Genomic DNA, 13,485 nt, shown 5'->3' on the forward strand with positions numbered 1-13,485 from the left:
CACAGCCGCCCTGAGGAGAAGGGCACAGAGAAGAGCCGCCGCCGCCTCGCTGCCGGCCGCAGCCCAGCCCCGGGTGCGGTGCGGAGCGGAGCGGGCCGTGCGCTGCGGCGCAGCCGAAGACGCGAGCCGAAGTGGCGGCGGCGGCGCGGCGGTGGCGGAAGTGGAGTGGGGAAGAGGGGGTGGTTGTTAGTGTTTGGCGCCGGCGGAGGGAGTCATTCCTGCAGCTGCACTTCCGGTCGGCATTTTGTTCTGAGAGGGAGAGACGAAACGAGAGAGACACACACACAGGGCTCCTTCCCCCCCCGCCCTCCCCCCCCTCCCTCCGTCGGTACCGACTCACCCGACACCACCAAGCCGCAGGGAGGGACGCCCCCGCCGACTGGAGGATTGGTTCCCGGGCCGGCGGCGATGCCCCCCCGGTAGCTCGGGCCCCCGGTCGGGTGTTTGTGAGTGTTTCTATGTGGGAGAAGGAGGAGGAGGAGGAAGAAGAAGCAGCGATTTGTCTTCTCGGCTGGTCTCCCCCCGGCTCTACATGTTCCCCGCACTGAGGAGACGGAAGAGGAGCCGTAGCCACCCCCCCTCCCGGCCCGGATTATAGTCTCTCGCCACAGCGGCCTCGGCCTCCCCTTGGATTCAGACGCCGATTCGCCCAGGTAAATTCCTGCTCTTTATTTCGGCGGCGGCGGCGGCGGCGGCGGCGGCGCCAGGTCCTCAGCGTCTCTCCTCCTCGCTCCCCTCCCCGCCGTTTCCTTAGCGGCCCCAGGTCTCCTCCACGGGCGAGTCTAGAGTTCGCTCCTCTCTGGTGGCAGCCGCCCTGGGTGGCGGTGGTTTGGTACCCTCTCCCGGCCGGCTCCGGTGGCGGGGACTGGGCTCCTGCCGGGCGGCCGGGGAGGCGTAGGCCCGGCGGAGAGTGCAGGCCGCGGGCCAGCGGAATCTACTTGAGCTCGGGGATTAGGAGAGCTTCGGGCTGAGCGGAGCTACTGCTGGTCGGTGACAGGCCTCGCCCGGGAGAAGAGCCGTAGCTAGTGAGGAGGCGGAAACAATACAACTAACAGCAAATGTGCCTTGACCGTCCCCATATTTACAACTTTCCTGGTCCGGGAGTGGGGAACGTCCCAGTGAAACAAACAACCCCCCTTCTTCCCCCTGTGACCCCATGAAGGGAGGAAGTAGTTTCAGTTAGTGAGACAAATGTAAATACTCAGACTCGGATCCAGTGGTAATTCTTTTCCTGTGTAAAACTTGTTTGGACGTTGGAAAGTTAATAAAGACTCATTTTCTTTTTAAAAAGAATTAAGTCGTCCACATGAATATTTCATATAGGAACCCGTAGTGTGGTAGACACTGCATATGACCCCCACCCACGCAAAGAGCTTTTATGTTGCTGTTTGACAGTGTGTTGCACATGGACTTTTTATTCAAAGACAAGTATAAAGTACTTGACAGGTTTACCCTGCCACTTTATATTTGTGTGCGTTGTATAAGGACAGTTTTAAACGATTATACATAACACACTTAGGTACTTCCTGATCTAAACGTGTAGAAGCTTAAAGATTTTTTAAATGTTCTGAGAATTGTGCTGAGATACAGGTACAACCAATTTTCTTTAGAAGGATAGAAATTAAGTTATGCTTAAAATCCCTGGGAGGTTAAAAAAAAATGTAGAAGGTGCCATCCTTTCATGTCTGGGCAGATCTTCTTGAGGTCCCAGGATTGTCATTGGCTGTTTGTGCCCATGATGTTTGACTGTGTAATGAGAGAGGTGTCATTTTAATAGGTCAAATGTATCTGTAAATGCTGGAGAAAAAGATCAGTTCTATCTTAAATTCTAGTTCACAAGTAAGTTAAGTGTTTAGGTCTTGCTTATGGAGGCGTTGGTAATGTAGGTTGGCATAAGGGAAAAACCAATTTAAAAGTCCTCAGCCATACAAGTTGCACAGAAAAATAAATGTACCTGGGTTAGACTGTTTTGATAGTTTGTCTCATAGTCACTGAAGGAAAACTTTCATTGCTTAAAATGAAGCAACACTGATCAAAAAAGTCCCTTGTTTTATTAGTGGGTGTTAACATTGGTTCGAATTTTTTGTGTCTCATTGAATTATTATTGTCATTGTAGAATAAGTAACTTTTCTGAAGGTTGTTTTTGAGTTTGGCCCTCTGCTTAAAATAAATTGTTCCACATTTCCTGCAAACGTATGGATAAATGTTAAAAAGAGTGAAGTTAATATAGCTGTCACGTACGAGGCATGTTTTTAATGCTATAAATCCGTGTAGTAGTCAGTAGCGTGTCCGTGATTTGTATTGGTCAGGGAGCAGTTTGAATTTTAAAAAGCCTGAAGCTCCTGCTGAGCCCCAATCCCGGCCTCCCTCCCTCCCACTAATCTCCCATTCCTGTCTTTGTGCTGCCTGCTCCTGTTAGACACTGTTTGCTACAGGGCCTCAGGCCTACACTGGGTGGGGGGCACGCGAATGGGGGCTGGGGAAGGGGGGGGGGAAGAATACAGAAGGTAGGAACAGTTCACTTCTTAAGCGGAGGATTTGGGGGTGGGAGGCGGGATAAGGGCTTCAATGTAAATGTTTAAAAGGCCCTTACATGAACCTGCGATTGTCTTTACAACTTTTATTTAAATAAAATACTGAGATGTATGTCAAGGGATGAACATACTTCTTCTAAAGGTAATGGAAAGAGGAGTTCTGCTTGCTTAGTTTTCATCAACAGGAACAACTTATCTTTAGCGTTTTATATAGTTAAAGGGAGCTTTCTTACACAGATGTTTAAATCAGTATATTAGATATCTATTTATGTGACTGATTTTTTATTGTGACTTTGGAATTAAAGTGAATTAGTTCTTATCAGACCTTATTTTCCTAATTCTACATATTTAGTAATCTGTAAGTAATATAGGTTGTGTGATAGCTTTCGTTCAGATACCATAAATATTTCTTTAAATTACATTGAAAATATTTTTTGTTTAGTCCAAACCAATTAAATAGATTATTTTTAAAGGAGACATTGTGAAACTTGAGTAAAACCTAAACTTGAAGTTTACATTTTTGATAACTTAGTTGGAAGGAATAATTTGTGTTTCCCTAGAGATTATGAATAGTCTGCTCTACTTCCCCTGTATTGGTCGGGATAGTCACCAGTGGCTAATCTTGTATTTCGATTTTTTTTTTTTTTTAATTCAGCGAAAGGAAACAACTATAAGTGTTCCAGAAATCTTATAATGCTGGTTATATTATAGGATAAATATTTTATAATATACTTAGAGGAAATTTCAACAGTATGGTTTATTATTTCTTTTGAGTCTGCAGAGTTACCAGTAACTTATAATAATTACTTGAAAAGAAAGTAGTTTTAAAGTATATCATGAAAGTCTAGTAAATCAAATTAAAGTTGAATAGTAAATAATTACTTTCGTTGTTTTGAGATGAGTATATTGGGTGCTTCCTTTTGAAAGCCATTCAACAAATTTGTTTACTAAGGTTATTCGAAAGCTTTTTGAACCTGTGCTACGGATCATTATAATACTGTCCACCTTTAAGAAGAAGAGTTATCTTCGAAGAAAGACTATTTCAGATTCTCTTTGGGGATGAAAAGTGAAAGTTTTCAGTATGGTAGTAAGCCTAGTTTTGGTTTTCTGCATAATGATCATTATTAAATTTCAAAAATATTATGAGCAAAGCTGTACCAATTCAAACATGAAGTTTTCTTTATTTGGAGCCAGGCTACCCAACTCAAACATGTATTTTCTAAGGCTTCCTAAACTAATTTCATATTTAATTTTTTGGTACCAATTCATCATCAAACTGCTATAGAAACATTTGAACCCATCTGTGTTATATTTTGACATAGTCTATTGTGGTATTTTTACTCTCCCAAAATAAGGTGTAAAAATTAACAGTAAAGAGTAAATAAAAACTAAAGAGTTTGTGTTTTACACAGTTTCATTTAATTTTCCGCACTCTGTTGCTTATTAGGAAAAGCATAATTTGTAAGTAATTCTGAAATTTTTTAAATAATGTAAAATTTCAGTTTTATATAAAGTGACTGGGAAGACTGAGGTAAATAAAAATTCTTTTCATAGAAATGTAACTTCAATTCCGTTTATCACATTTATTTGCCATAAAACGAATAGGAAATTACTGACTAGGAACTTTATAGAAGCCTGGTAATTAAAAAGTGTTTAGTTGACATCTTTAATATCCTGAGCATACTAAGTTGGCTTTGGTGGTAATGTATGGTCTTATGTAGCTTTTAAAAATCATTTTAAAATATACTTTTTGAACAAAGTTTTTTTCTATTTTTAGCAGGTGTCAATAATTATTCTCTGTATTTTTAAATTGGTCCTTTTTCAGGGTGACCTGAGTTCATTCATAAATATTCTCATTTCCCTGCAAGGTAAATGACCAGCGTGATTTCCATTTTTTGATGAAAAACTCAGAGGCCACATGATTTGTAGAGATTCATGTAGTGACTCAGTGGGAGATTAGGTATTCTCTGACTCTTAATAGTTTCTTATTAGATTATGTTGCTTTAAGAAACCTGTGAGCTTTGGTCATGAAGCTAGGTATTGCTCAGTGCTGACACTGATACCATTTGTGATTTTTTTCAATTATCTGAGTCCAAGGTGCTTTTCTCATCTCCATAGAGAGATATGATACTTGTCTTTTGGTTGTATTTTCCTGGTATGGAAATAGTACTTTTACATTAGAAATCTTGACCTTGTGTGTATATATTTGGTGTTCAGGTGATTAAGTTTATTTACATATGTCCCTCTTCAGGAGTGTAAGTGAATTAACTGTATGTGTAGTAAATAATGACTCCTTAAAGTTTATTCTTATTGTGTTTTTTAACTACTAGAGGGGAATTTTAGTGTTTCTAATTGATTTAAATGCAATTTTAAACACCAAATCTGCAGTCAGTTTTAATGAATTGAGTTTTGTCAGATTGCATTATGTTTTAAGGCAGGTTTCTTTCTATTCCCAAAGTGATATTACTAGGAGACATCATTTCTTGATACAGCATTGCCAGCTAGGTAAGATTTTGAGGGGTTATTATTTGCCAGGAATTGTGTTAACGTATGTATGACCCCCCAATATTATCTCATTTAATTCTTCTAACAGGCTCATGAAATAGAAACAATTATCATCCACAATTTACGGATGAAGAAACTGAGGCTGAAAATGTCAGAAGATTGTCTATTGTCTTATTAGTATGATCAGTCTGATTTATATTTGTTCTTAAGGACTTAGGATTCCACATTTCTAGTTTTAGTAAATTCTTAATATTATCCTTTAGTTGCTCAGTTGAATCAATACTTAAAAGTCAGGTAGTCAAGGAAATTATGTACTTTAGGCAAAGAACTAAAATAGAATCCAGACTATATATGCTATATATATTAATGATAATTTCAATAATTTTGAAGTCAGCACATCTTTACTATCTTACATTTTAATTTTGAGTTTGTTAATCTGAATTTTTTACTTCTTTTAAGTTTTTTATATTGAGTTGAAACTGTCAAAGCATCTTTTTAGAAAGGGAAAATTGAGCTTTAGAGTAATTTTATTCATAGAAATGTATATGACCAATTTGTATTGTAGTAGATGAATCTATAAATTAGTATGACTGGTACTTTTTAAAAATTCCAGTATTTATATAGCCAAAGAATGTGGATCGTTTTGAAGTTCTCAGCTTGGGAAGTTGTGCACTTATTCCAGAGCTGTTGCCATTACATACACTTTTATGGGGATTCCTTTAGTGAATACCTTTATAGACCTTGAACCAGTATTTTTTTATCATCCTTAATGGCATACATTTATCTTCAGGGGTGAATTTGAATTTTAGAGACAGTAAAAAGGTAATTTAGAACTTAGTTTAGGAAAGCTAAGATTTAAGATCTTTTTTGTGTCAGGCATTGTGTTGAGTACCTTACATTTGTAATATGTAATATTATTGAGTGATTCCCATGTGCCAAAAACTGTGCCAGGGGCTTTATATGGATTTTCTCAATTCTTCAAGGTATAGTATGAGTTTGGTTATATTTACTACTCTAAGATATTTGAGAAAACTGAAATATAGAATGATTAAGTGACTAAGGTCCCACAGCTAACAAGTGGAAGAAAGTGGAGAAAGGACTCCAGATTTGATGCTTCACCCACCAACCTTAACCACTACACTGTTTATCGTGATTACCTCCCAACTATCCAATGAGGTTAGTGATAATGTTCTCGTTTTACAGACAAGGAAGTTGAAGCTCATCATGTTTAATAACCTGTCCAAGGTGGCAAATCTAGCAAGTGTTAGAGATAGGATCCCAACTCAAATATGTCTAATTCTAAAACTTCTGTTCTTTCCATTCTACCACTCTGTCTCTTCAAGATTTATAATACTTTTTTTTGTTTGTTTTTTTGATAAAAAGAGTAGGCTTGATTATAAAGTAGTGAGACTTGTTTTTCTTGTGTGGCTTATAAAGCGATCCTGTGGCTTAAAAAGAGGAATTCTAAAGTTTTTTGGTCAGTTATAGCTGATTCATTATCTGATTACAGTCTTTTAAAACATACCTTGTTAACTTTACACTATATAAAATATACAAAATGTTTCTACGTACAGATGTGCATTTAAGTAGAATATTGACGTTAAGTATAATGCATGCTGTATTTTTTGAAAGTGTGGAAAAGCCACTTTATTTTCATAATATTGTGATTCTTGAATTATTTTTTATAAAAACATTAAGCATTAAAAAATATTCTCAAGAATACACTAAATTTTTAACATAATTAATGTAGGTAAATTTTTTTGCCATCTTACATGTGTGTAACATCATTTAACATGATATAGCAAACTCTTAAAATTTTCTTTTGTATGTATTTGCCTTTTGGCAGAAAGGAAAAACTTTAACAGGATGGAAAAACATGGAATTAGCAACATTGATTAATTTATTTATTAAAATAATTTTGTATACTTTTACCTCTTCTGAGAAATTCAGAAGCTGTGACATAATTTTGAAATACTGGATTCCTTTTCGTTAGAATGAACACATTTGGGTCACTTACACTCTCAATTCTTTAGTCTTGTGCCAATAAAATGCATATGTACTTCACAAGTACTGTTTTTTAAAAATAGTCACTGATTCTAGATACCTTAAAAACTAACAGTGCTTGAAATATTGATGAATTATTAAAACTCAAACTATAGTTTACTGTAAAAATATTAATATTTATGATGATATATTTAATTTTTTTATTTACAAACAAACAAGTCCTTGAAATTAGTCCTAGTAAGGAAATAAGAGTTTTTTCAACACTGAGTTTTCTCAACACTGCTACTTGGCAACCCTTTCAGGATTTTATTTTATTTGTTCTTTTGCTTGGTTTTTTCCTATATTTGCTATGTTTTATTTTATTTGGTTTTCTTTTTTTAATTGAAGTATAGTTGATTTACAATATTGTGTTAGTTTTAGGTGTACAGCATATTGATTCAGTATTTTTGCAGATTATATTCCATTATAGGTTATTATAAGATAATGGGTATAATTCCCTGTGCTATCCTGTATATCCTTGTTGCTTATCTATTTTAACCCGTTCAGGATTTTAAAATCTGCTTTTAGTGTTCTTTGTCTGATAAGATTGCCAGTTTCTACCTAAAGAAATTGATGATCTGAGTATAGGCTATACATAATTTAGTTTTTCTTTGGTAATGACCAAATTGAAATTTTACATGGGTATATATTGGCCCTAACTCCCATTAAAAAAAAGTACTGTTCTTAAAAAATTGTTGCACATAACATAATCTTTTTCCCAGGGTTCTGCCTATGTCTCAGAGAACTCTTAAGGTTGAAAGTTGAAATGTAATGGCCTAAAAGCTACTGTTATCATTTTTTTCCCTTTGAGAAAAGAGTTAAGAATCCAGTATTCATGCTGTAACCTACTCCAAGTTATCCTGAAAGACATATATGCAATATGCTTTTTATTTAACTCTACTAATATTCTCTTTCCCTTTTCTTATGTATCTCTTTCTCTCTCTGTCAGTGTCCAATCTTTATCTCCCCCACTAAGCAAATTTTTACACAGCTTGGTGAATATAGGTGGTATTGTTAATGTTAATGAAACCTAGAGCAGTTTAAAAGGCCTCAGATTCTGAGATCTTCATAAGTTCAAAATATTGCTGGTGAAAAAACATTGACACTAACTGTGAAAATGTATATTAGGGTAGCATTCTTACTTTGTTCTGGAGATGTGTTACTTTTCAAAACGTCAGCTCAAGGACCAGAAATTTTTTTTTTAAGGAGAAAGAGAAAGCATGACCTTTTTTGTTTAAGTTTCCCTGGCCATTTAATTTCATAGCATTTGTCAGTTTATTGCTTATACCTCTTGATAAAATAATTAGTTCCTGTGTCTTTCAGACATACTAAACCACCAGCTCTATGAGAGCAAGGAGACATTTCCATCTTTATGTCTATAACACCATCGCAGTGCTTGTCCTGTGCTATAGGTATTCATTACATTTTTGTTGAACTGATTAATTAGAATTAAACTATATGATAGTATTTACATATATCCCAATCAATACATATATCACATAACTTATATATTAAAAGAATCAAAGAAAAACTTAAAACAGTTATTTTTTTAGCTGTTAAGATTGTAAAGCATAGGAAGGAGCTTTTGTTTTGCTCCCTTGGGCAGTAGAATTGAGAGTAAGATACTGGGATTTATTGTAAGAGGGAAAGTATCTAAATACTTTGTTTTAAGCTTAAGATTGATTTATTGTAGTTTTTGTTTTCTTTGCTAATTTAAGTATTATATATAACAATTTAGATAATTAGAAATACATTACAGCACATTAAAAATGCTGTTTAAATATAATAGTGATATGGTGACTGAATTTTTTTTAAGTAAGGCTTATTAAGGTATAATTTACACTATAAAATTCACTATTGCCAGTGTACAGTTTGATGAGTTTTGACAAACATTATCTTGCAACTGCTGCCTTAATCAAGACATATAATATTTCCATCACCCCCAAAAGTTCCCTTATATCCTTTTGTAATCAGTTTCCTACCCCTAGTCTAGCCCCTGACAGCCAGATCTAATTTCTGTCCCTATAGTTGTGTATTTTCTAGAATGTCACATAAATGGAATCATATAGGCTTCTGTGTCTGGTTTCTTTCACTTAGCATAAGGCTTTTGAGATCCATCCATGTTGTTGCCTGTATTAGTAGTTTGTTGGTATCTGAATTTTGAAATTGAATTTGATATACTCTTTAACTTTGGTACTACCCTGTCAAAAATTACTTTGAACGGTTTTAGATATTTGTCTCAGATTTTGCAGCTGCTTTATTATTGGACATAATTTTACTTGCCCATGTTTACCCCTCCACTCCAAAAATCTTGTAATTCACATTACTGTTGAGTGGCATGCATTTATACTAGTTAATTCTGTTAGGTTAGATGCTCTACCAAGTAGGTAAAATAGACATTGCCCTCTTTTTCATCATAATTAAAATAGGTAGCATCATGTATTTTGAACATTCAGCACATAGAAACTGGAACAATGGTGCAGTGATAACTTATCCAGAAATTGAGTTTACACTTTAGTATAAAATTGCTGTTTATACTAAAAATAGAGCATAGGTTATAGTGAAGAACAGTCATTGCTTCTCCTCTAATGCTTAAAGTTAGAGAAGTAGTGCTATTTACTGAAAGTTGGGGCAGATAATGATGAAAAAGAGTTATTTTATTTGACCACCTATTTTGTTCCCCCTCCCTCCTCCCTTTTTGAAACCGCTTTCTCTCTTGGGTTCAAGGATATCAGTCTCTCATTTGTAGACTCTTTTTGCTAGCTCTTCCATCTCTGCCCACTCCTTAAATATTGGTATTCCCAAGGTGGTTCTTCAACCTTCATTCTCTTCTCTCTTCCTATTGATTTAATCTATTCATTTGACTTTTTTTACATGCTGATGACTCACATATCTATCTCCAGAATATAATTCTCTTCTGAGACAGATCCAGCTGTCTTACCAGGCACCTCCTGATGTCCCTTAAATACTATAAATTCAAAAGTAGTGTAGAAATCTGAGCTCATCTGTCAGTTCTTCCCTAACCTTATCCCCTCCCACTCAAAAAGAAAAACTATTCTTAGAACTATGTGAAGTAGGTCAATGTTCCCATCATTAACTCAAGTTGCCTAAACTAGAAACTTGGTGATAATGCTTGACCCTTCTTCTTTAGTGTATCTCCAAACGAGTTGTTTACCCAGTTGTTTACCCATTCATAGCACCTCCCTGAATATCACTTGAATCCATCCCTCCTTTACAGTTTGATTCTGAGAGTGGGCTTGTATGTACAGCTTGTTGGATGGAATAACTTACAGCATTTTAAGAAAGATTTAGAGGTAATTGTGAAAGATGTATTTAGTGTTAGGATACGTTTTGCTCATATGCTTGGGCTCTGATGTTTAAAATTAAGGTGTAACTTTCAATACCTTTCATGTTTTATAGCTTAAATGTCAATGTCTTCTGTACCCATTTCCATATCTAAAATCCAGAACTTCTTACTTTAGAGCCCAGTGTATCAAGTAGAACAGTTTGAACTCAGTCTTCTTTCCATACCTTACTTTTAGAGCACTACATTTCATGGATGTGTACGTTCATTTAAATACTGCATGTTTATGTGTTCAGGGGCAGAGTCTGAATTGAGAAGAAAATGAGAATGTAGGAGCAAAGGAAGGCTTTTTAATTGACTTTCCTGTACTGTGGAAGCAACTTTACTTGAATAACATTTTCATTTTTATTGCAGGTAACAAAACTAAAGAAGCAAATGCAGTGGGGATATGATACTGTTCAGTTGCTAGGCATGCAAACATTTTTAATGGCAAGAGTCACATATACTGTAGCTGTATTACTTGTTTGTGAGTTTGGAAGTTGTTGCTCATGGTTTTGTATAACCTTGCAATGTTTCTTCCTTAGAATAAGAAGTTATCTCCTTATTCCCCAGTTTTAACAGGAGGGTATGCTTAGAGTTACTGATTTAAATAACCCTAAGTATCTCTTGGGAAGGGCATCTTAAAATGTGATGCTATCTTGAAAAATGAAGTAAACATTTTCTTCACTGTATCTAGAATTTATAACTAAAGAAATAATAGGTGCTGTATTTTGTTCTAGTGCTAATTGCCATGTTTTTGAGAAAATGGGATCAATCCAAAGGCTGTTTACAAAGACTGACCGAGAACCTTGCCTCGTTATTGCGTTGTGGTGGCTTGCACATAGTAAGCATTCAACGAACAATTGTTGAATACATGAATTTGAATTATATTTTAGTTTTGAGATATAGGACTGATTGGAGTGACAGAAGATAGGTGGGGCTTGCTAAATATTAAGCAAATTTGATAGAAGAAAAAGAACAGTGAGCCCGTAAAAGGTAGGACAGCCTTTAAAGCAAAGAATTGTGTAATTTAACTACTTGTATTTGGACAATTAGGTTTGTTTAGCTGGATACGAGGAAGATCTATGTACAGAAGTGTTTCTATTCTTTTATTCCCACTCCAGTTTTGCTTCTGATTTCAAGTATTAGCTCTGGACTTCCATCTTCAGTGGTAAGGGACAATGTAATAGGCTCAGAGATAAAATGACCTGCATAATCCAGATATGCATATTAGGACATGGGAGGTGTTGGTGGGAAAGGGAGAGAGATATTATAGTTCTTCAATCGTTTCCAATTATTCATGGTTTTTAGCTTATGTCAAAGTGCCATTGTCTTCAGTATTGAGATGAGGGGGCCTAAACACTAGAATTTAAAACGACTTAGAGATTACAACATGCTTGTTACTGTGCTACCTGGTTGTTGAGCCATGTTGCCACCTATGCTAATTATCATATGGTTTTAGTGATTCTGTTTTCAACTAGACGATAGCCACCAAAATTTTAATGTTCTTTATAAAAATTTCATACTTTAGCAACTCTCCATTCCCTTAGTTTTCTTGGGAACCAAAACTACTTATAGTTTGCTGGTATGTTAGGTAAGGCTAAATTGTGGGATTTAGAGCTTAAAAAATTTTAAGAATCTCAAAGCTAAAGCTTTTCCCTCTCTTTTTTCCTTTAATTATAGAAGCAGTATGGAAAAAAACTACATGCTATTTGGAAAATAGGAAAAAAATATATATAATCTCATATTTTATGTTTTTCCCTACTAGGTTTTTAATAAAAATATTTATATGAATGTAATTATGGTTAAATATGTATTTACGGTATAAATATATGTACCTAGTCCTGTTTTCTCTTAAGGTTTTATCATAAAGATATTCCTAATTTTTTATATAGTGTTCATAAATATTTAAAATGTTACCCAACATTTTGTCAGTGGATGAACCGTAATTTTCTTAGTATTCTACTTCGGACATTTTACTTTCTGTCACTTCTTTCTGTACGAAAATGAGGCAGTGGAACATCTTTATATGTACAGTTTTTTCCCCCTTTGGGGGCTTTATTCATTTAGAGTAGAATTCCGTTAGTGGTAGTTAGGCCAAAAGGTTTGAACCTTTCTGTGGCGCCTAATATGTATTTCCAAAAATAGTTTTACCCTTCCGTAATCTTTATTTTCATTCGCGTCTTAATTCATTCAGTGAATTCATTTCTTTCCTATGATGAACCTTTCCTATTAAGATTATTCTTAGGTCATTTAAATGCTCATCTTCTCCACTGTTGTGGCTGTGGTCTCTTTTCAATATATTTTTGAACTTCTTCATAATAAAAATAATGGGTTTTTCAAACTGGGTATATCATTTGGAGGTATTATGTAGTGAAATTAGCATAGAATCTAGTCTGAACTAGCTACTAGCCAAGTGACATTTAGACCAGTCATTAAGCCCATTTCTTCAGCTGTAAACTGAAGGAGTTCTCAGGTTTTAGGATTTTTGTGGACTAATAAAAACACAAAGCAAAGGGGAAAAAAAGGAATTTAGATAAATGAAAGAAGAGAGTAGGTAGGTCCTAGAGATACAGTTATAGTTAAGGGATCATCAGTCTTTTATCTGCAGAAAAGTAGTAGGTAGATTTTAGATTGGAACGTACGAAAAAGAAAAATCAGTTTTTTGGTAGGTCCTATTACTTAGACTTAATATTTGAGATATGAAACATCTAGTGTGATGTGGACTTGGCTGTGATCTCACATTCATTCTCTTGTTCATGAAACATCAAGTGTTTCCTTTATCTCAGGAACTATAAGGCGTTACAAGTGGTGAAATAAAATATTTCACTCTTGCCTTCAAGGATCTTACAGTCTAATAATAGACAGATAAACAAAGATTTTGTTACAATATCAAGATTAACAAAGAGGATACAGTAGGAGCACTGAGGGGGATCACCTAATTTAGACTAGAGATGGTGTATAAAGTAAGTTTAGAAGGCCATTAATTAGACTTGGGAGTCTGGGGCAACAGATTGATTTTGGAAACTGCAGATGCTTTGATTATTGGAGCATAGGGCT

The 13,485-nt window shown here is 35.7% G+C and overlaps 1 protein-coding gene across 5 annotated transcripts in view; it reads left to right on the forward strand.

The window, feature by feature from the left end:
* The first annotated feature begins 228 nt into the window (after positions 1 to 228).
* Positions 229 to 13,485, forward strand: part of NIPBL (NIPBL cohesin loading factor) — a 201,806-nt gene continuing 188,549 nt past the window's right edge. For 3 of the 5 annotated variants that reach the window (XM_061189187.1, XM_061189191.1, XM_061189188.1), the window contains exon 1: positions 230 to 653. The gene's annotated coding sequence lies outside the window, so the exon portion shown is untranslated. Of the gene's footprint in view, positions 654 to 13,485 lie in introns of all 5 variants that reach the window. The other 2 variants (XM_061189192.1, XM_061189193.1) reach the window with 2 other exon arrangements.

The sequence above is a fragment of the Eubalaena glacialis genome, chromosome 4 (genome assembly GCF_028564815.1).
Source record: "Eubalaena glacialis isolate mEubGla1 chromosome 4, mEubGla1.1.hap2.+ XY, whole genome shotgun sequence".
NCBI classification, from domain to species: Eukaryota; Metazoa; Chordata; class Mammalia; order Artiodactyla; family Balaenidae; genus Eubalaena; species Eubalaena glacialis.